Raw genomic sequence first — 7,184 nt, 5'->3', positions numbered from 1 at the left:
ACACACACACACACATATATATATATGTTGTATTTTCCTGTCTATTATGGTACAAATGGTTTGTCTTATCTTTTACATGTTTTGTAAATGTCTATCCAACACGTAATTAGCTAATACATCTGCCACTGTATTCATGTGTCTAGGAATATGATGATACGTAATATAATCAAAATTCCTTTCCAATAGACGGATACAAAGATACATTCTCAATATTTGAGGGTTCTTGACGGAATATTTCCCATTGAGTTGAAGGACAACAAGTTGTGAATCTAGGTTGACAACCAATTCTCTGAGGCCTAGAGCGATGGCTTCTGACAACAGTTCAATGACCGGACTGTTTTCAACAATGTTGTTGGTTGTACGACCTAGGAAGATACCTTGAAGGTCAACCAACTCACCGTTAGGGTCATAGATAGCCCATGTTGTGGATGATAGATTCTAGGTACTACGGCCAGTACCATCAGTGAAACCAATGTGAGGAGTAGCAGACATCTGCAAAGTAAGAAAAGCATAGTAAATAGGAAAGCTGTTTGAAAACTATCACACAAAACCATGTTGTACAAAAATGAATCACATACTAATGTACATAAGTAAACATGCAAGATGACCTAGGAATAGTAATTTTTGAGGTAAAGCTCGTTTTGGGGCTTATCGAGAGGATTTCCTTCATAATCAATAAGCTCATAGGATCCTTTCTACAAAACGAGTTTTACGATATAGGGCCCATGTCACATAGGTTCGAACTTTCCTGCCCCTAGATTATCATTAGCTTGGTCGTATAATAAGACCAAATCACCCTCAGTGAATGCACGAGGGGAGACCGACTGATCGAAATGGGATTTGAACCGTTTATTTTGTGCTTCGATGACCAAGGCAGTGAGAAGACGAGTATCGTAAAGTCGTTCTAAATATAAGAGGCGTTCCTCTTGAGGTGATGTTTCGAGGAGGAGTTCAAAAACTAACTTGAGTGAAGGAATCTCGCATTCAGTCAGTAATGTTGCTTCCAAACCATAGACCAGCTGGAATGGTGTGAAACCAGTTGCGTCTTTGGTTGAGGTTCGGTAGGCCCACAGAGCTAAAAAGAGCATGAGATGCCAATTTGACTTGTGCATCCCAATAGTGTGCTGAAGCATTGTGACCAAAACTTTGTTCATGACTTCAACTTGGCCGTTGGCTTGAGGGTAATATGGGGTCGAGCCATCATGGCACAAGCCCAATGCAGATGTCAGCTCTATCATCATGTAATCTCTGAAATGGGATCCATGGTCTGTGACAATGGCTTGGGGTACATTGAACCTGGAAATAACATGGTTAAAAAGGAATTGAGACGTTGTCTTATCATATGCAGAATATGTAGGCATCGCTTTGGCCCATTTGGTGAAATAATCCACAACGACGATAATATAGCCATGCCCTCGGCCTAACGAATAGGGAAAATTTTAAGAACCACCCTAAATTTATATGTATAATAAATGGGTGAATCCCCATGATACACAGGAAAAATGGGAGGCGATTTTATCACTAATATAATATGTATATATATATATATATATATTTAGGGAATCTCTCACTAGATTATATTATCTTGTGAAGTCATGGCGAATCTTTCACTGAATTACAAAATCTTGTAAGATCTTGGAAAATCTTTCACTGAATAATAAAACATTGTGAAGTCTTGGCGAATGTTTTGTTAAAGTATGAAACCATATATGATAATAATAAATCATATTCATTAAACTGTATTATACTAACATACATGTTTGGAAAAAAGATACATAATTTTCACTTCCTACAAAAAATGTTGCAAGTTTTAGTGGTCATGTTTGTCATGATAGGAGAGATTAATGTTTTCTCTACCACTTTTGTCAAGCTACCACTTTTTCCAAGCTATCAAATTTCTTTCTTATTCCATAGACTCCAACTGCGAGATTAAAAAAACACATCAATTTTGTTTACCCCAACACGCCAACAAGTTGCAAGCCCCAACTATATAATATAATGAAGTAGTAGGTATCCCAAAGGCCTGAAGGGGATCTAATTCTTTCTTATTCCATAGACTCGAACTGCGAGATAAAAAAAAAACACATCAAGTTTGTTTACCCCAACACGCCAACAAGTAACAAGCCCCAACTATATAATATAATGAAGTAGTAGGTATCCCAAAGGCCTGAAGGGGATCTAATGGAAAGAAGTGACCATTGTCAGAAGCCTTCCAATCAATATATAAATATATAAATGTAGATTTATTATTATTTTAATTGGAAATATTCAATTAAATAATAAAATTTAATTACGTCTCTCCCAATCTAAATTTCTTATTAGCATAATTCACTACCTTCATACCATTTTTAACAGCGTTGTAACATGTGGATTAATTTCCTTTTTGGTGCACAATCTCCGCCTTTTAGGACAATATGGTGCAGTGACCCAACCCCTATAGATCATTACGAAAAACTAAGAATAGCAGAGAAGATGAAAGGTTGTACAAACCAGCATATTTTTCAAACAACCAGTACCTTAACTTTTTCATGAAGATATCATATTGAGAATGTCTGAACAATTGTGGGAAATCTGGGCAGCGACTATCTCTCTTCTGCGAGGGTGATGCAGAAAGAGTTAAGATTTCATTGTTTTTTTTTTTTGTTAAATCAGAAAAACCAATATTAATGGAGATATCGGTATTTTTTACTAAATTTTGTGAAGTGACTAAATGTAGCTTTAACCATTCACCTTAAGATTTTTTTTACAATATAATTTCCTAAGTCTATTTAATATCTTCATTATTATAAAAACCAACCTATATCCATCTTAACTCCACATCTACCACTCTTAAAGGGATGAAATCTATTTATCCCTCCCTGATAGTCCCAGAATTAAGATGGATCTAAGTTGATAGAATTTCCCTTTTAAATAATCTATGCTCACATGAATACCATGGTGTTACCATGGGTCAATACCATGGGTTATCATAAACCTGGAGCTTAAAAACTACTATTAGTAATTTATAAAAATTAATAAAATTAATAAAATTAATAAGTGATTTTTATTTTAACCCAGTTAAAATGTTTACGTGACATTAAATTACAAGATCCATTTTTACTCTTGATCTACCAAGCCCCGAGAGGAATCAAATATTTTTTCACTCTATGTTAGTTTTCATATCACGATATTTGATCCAAAGTAAGATGGATCTATGCTAGTTTAATTCCCCCCTTTAAATAGGGGGCATTCCATGTGAATACCATGGGTCAATATCATATGCCATCTTTATTTTTATTAATACTAATATTAGGGTTAATAATGTTTTTTTGCATGGTATTAATAATAATTTGGCCCATGGTATTTGGCCCATAGGCTTCACCTAAATATGACACATTTTTTGAGTGTTGGTAAATATAAGGTGGCTTATGGAGTAAATATAAAAAAATGTTTTATTTATTTACCATACCTCTTGTTTATTTATATTTTTATTAATTTACCATACCTTTTTTATAAATGTGGTATTTGGCCCATAGGATTCAATTAAATAAAGCCTCTTTTTTGATCCTTCTTAAATAGAAAGAGGGTTATGGACTAAATATAGAAAGAGGTTTTATTTATTTACCATACCTATAGTTTATTTATAGTTTTATTTATTTACCATACCTCCACTTTATTTATATTTTTATTTATTTACATGCTCGTGTTCATAAATATAAGGTGACATATGGAGTAAATATAAAAAAATGTTTTATTTATTTACCATACCTCTCATTTATTTATATTTTTATTAATTTACCATACATCTTTTATAAATATGGTATTTGGCCCATAGGATTCACTTAAATGAAACCTCGCTTTTGAGCCTTCTTAAATAGAAAGAGGGTTATGGACTAAATATAAAAAGAGGTTTTATTTATTTACCATACCTCTAGTTTATTTGTATTTTCATTTTTTTTTTGACAAGATCGGTTACTGATATATTATAAAACAACAAGGGGGGGACTATGTCCCAGTACATATGGAGAGTGGAGCTCAGTGGGTTTGGAACAAAATGGGAATGCAGTCCCGTCTTCCAAGTCACTGTTCATGCTTCTTGAAATTTGAAAAACATACCGACTATATTGTCGGAGGAACTGTCCTAATAGAAAGCAAAATTTACATTGCATGGAAAATTATCAAAGGGATCACCAAAACTGATTGACAGAATCATCTGGAGGCTTGTCTTTCTTGTCACTGAGCTTGGTCGAGCTTCGCCTTGCTCGCTTTGATTCAGAGTCTTGATGTATCTTACTGCTTCTTCCAAATGTTGACATTTCTCTTTTAGCCCTTCGATTTCTGCTTTCTGCTTCTCGAATTTCTTCTTCTTGGATTTGTTTTCGGACTCCACTTCAGCCTTGAGCTCATTGAAGTATTTGATGAAGCGTCCGATCATGAAGCAATGCACCTTACAGAGTGCACAGTTGTTGTTGGTCTCGATCCGATCCAAAGGGTTGCCAGACATGATGGGTGCAGGGGGGACTCTCTTCTTGTCCTTGATTCGGTGCTTAGCCTGAGGTCTTCTGAATGTGAGAGGGCAGAGAGCGAATGTTCTGAAGGTAATATTAGAAAATTTCCTATTGGACAGAGGTCTGCTGTAGATCAGGTAGTGCTTGGGAAGCAGGTTTATTCTAAAGGCTGGCTGGTGCAGATGCCCGTAGGAGAGAAGACTATTGGGAGAAAAGGTGAAACAACGTGGAAGAATCAGTCTGAAAGAGGGGACAGAGACTTTTGGCACTGAAGGAGGAGAGAAACAGAGAGGATGAGTGAAGATCTGGAGGCAGGTAGAGGTAAAAACTGGCGTGGAACAGATTGTCGCCACTGAAAAAACTTGTAAAGCCCTTAGCGAAAGCTGAACCACAGTGACAGGCCAGGAGTTAGCATAAAAATAACAAAGACAAATATTTGAGACAGCGATACCTCTACTGACGTGCAGATGGGAAGATGAGAAGCTATTGCTCCTTGGACACCTCCAACAACAAACACTACAACAAGTTCTGCGCGCGCTACTGAGAAACTTCTTCAAGTGAAGCATCCCTATCCCGGGTTGCTTCTTATAGGAGTTGAAGTGGAAATCCTCGTGATTCCTTCTGATGGTTGAAACCTTGCGATCTGAGTCATAGCTGATTCTCCTGCACTTGATACGACTGATGCCCACTTCTTTCTTGTCGTGAGGACGATTTTTTTTAATCATGCGGATCCTCTGTATACTGCTCTGAACAAGGATGATTTTCTTCTCTGATCTATGCGGATTTCCTTTGATATCTGTGACTGTCATCTGCTTGGAGTTCGTAATTTGGAGCTGAATAATGCTGCACTTCCTTTTTTCCCATGAATGCTGACTATCCCGATGCTTTTCTTTTGTTTTGGGCCGTATCATCCCCGCAAACTAGTTATGGAATTGATTTTTCGTAGACAACATTATTTTCTTTGGCTGTCCCAACCTCTCTGTCCACCGCCTTGTTAGCTAAGGCATCTGCTGCCTGATTGTGAACTCTTAGAACATGTTTATAGACCACTTTCCCTAATAGGTTGATGTTTTCATTTATTCTCTGCTTTAACTTATTCAAGGCTAAGTTTTTAAAGTCTCTTCCAGAATCCATTGCTGCTATTATAATAGCAGAGTCTCCTATAATAATGGGATCTTTGGCTTGGAGCTTTGTGAGGAGGCTGGTTCCCATTAACAAGCCATAAGCCTCTGCTCTATTGTTTGACAGCGTCCCAAGCCCCCACTCGAAAGTTATAATTGTTTCACCTTGCTGATCCCGGATTAGTCCACCCACCCCAGCTCTTCCGGGTTGTTCTTTGAAGCACCATCAAAAAAGAGTTTGAATTTTTTTTTGGTTTTTGATCCATTCCTCAACTTCCCTTTCACTTCCTCGTAGCTTCCAATTTTCTTGTTTGTAACCAACATTCTTTGGAATATAATTTCTAGTTAGGCCATTCAGAGGGATTTTATTGTACCATTCTTTTTCTGTATGTGTCCAGTTGGATTGATCAGGGGGAGGCATACTTTTGGCGTTGGATATTTCTGCTAATTGAGCCCAAGTTTTGGCAAGAATGGTCCCTGTGCTAGGTTTTTTCCCCTTGAAGATGCACTTATTCCTGGCCAGCCAGATATGCCAGCACAGAGAGAGGGGAAGGCACTTCCAAACAGTTAAGATGGCTGCCTTATTTCGTTTTGCATGAGGATAACTGTGTGCCCAATTTTTAAATAATGGAGACAACTGTGCAATTGAATCAATATTCATTTCCAGGGGACTGATAACCTATTTCCAACACTGTCTGGCTATGTGACAATTCAAGAAAAGATGCTGGGAGCTCTCTTCTTCAGCTAGGCAAAGAACACACATTGACAGCCCATGGATGCCCTTTTTCCTCAAATTCTCAGCAGTAAGAATCCTCCCTTTTAATAGTGTCCAAACGAAGAATTTGACTTTAGGAAGAGAGGCATTCTTCCACACAGCAGTCCAGAGGTTCCACTTGTCGAGGTTGTTATAATTGCGGAGGAAGTTGTAACCAGATTTGACAGAGTAGTCCCCTCCACTGGGATCCCAAATATAAGTATCCTTGTTCTGTTTGTTTATCGGAGCTGAGCCATAAAAAGTGCCTTCAAATCTTCCCACTGATCAGCAAGACAACTTGGAAGAGGTGGTCTTTTCCAAGCTATCCATCTATCTTGGTTCCACTCTGAAATCGAGGATAGGGAAGATATGCCCTTCTCCTCCATCCAGTCATGAAGGTCATTCAAATTGTGGTGTTCTTTTAACGGGGCTACTCCCATGATTATGTCGTTCCAGATGGAGGTGTTTTCACCATTTCCAGGATTCTTTGAGAAGTGATCTTTTATGTGGAGGATGGATTTTTTGATAAGTCTCCATATTTGAGTGCAAGGGTAGTCCGGGATCAGACCATTAATCAACAAAGACCTCTGGCCATTGAGGTATTTATTGGCCAAGGCTTCTCCCCACCACTGATCCTGACCAGTAAGCATGCGCCAGACTAGCTTTATACCAAGAGCTTTGTTTGTTAGATTTGGGAGACAGATGGAGATGCCTCCATATTCAAAAGGAAGGGTGACTTGATCCCACCGAACCAAGCTGAACTTCTTGGAGTCCTGTCTCCCCCCCCGCCAAAGGAAGCCTTTGATGATGAGCTCCATTTGT

This window comes from Pinus tabuliformis, chromosome 7 (genome assembly GCF_031772625.1).
Source record: "Pinus tabuliformis cultivar Carrire ecotype Pingquan chromosome 7, CPIR1, whole genome shotgun sequence".
Taxonomy (NCBI): Eukaryota; Viridiplantae; Streptophyta; class Pinopsida; order Pinales; family Pinaceae; genus Pinus; species Pinus tabuliformis.
Note: the sequence above shows the minus strand (reverse complement) of the source record.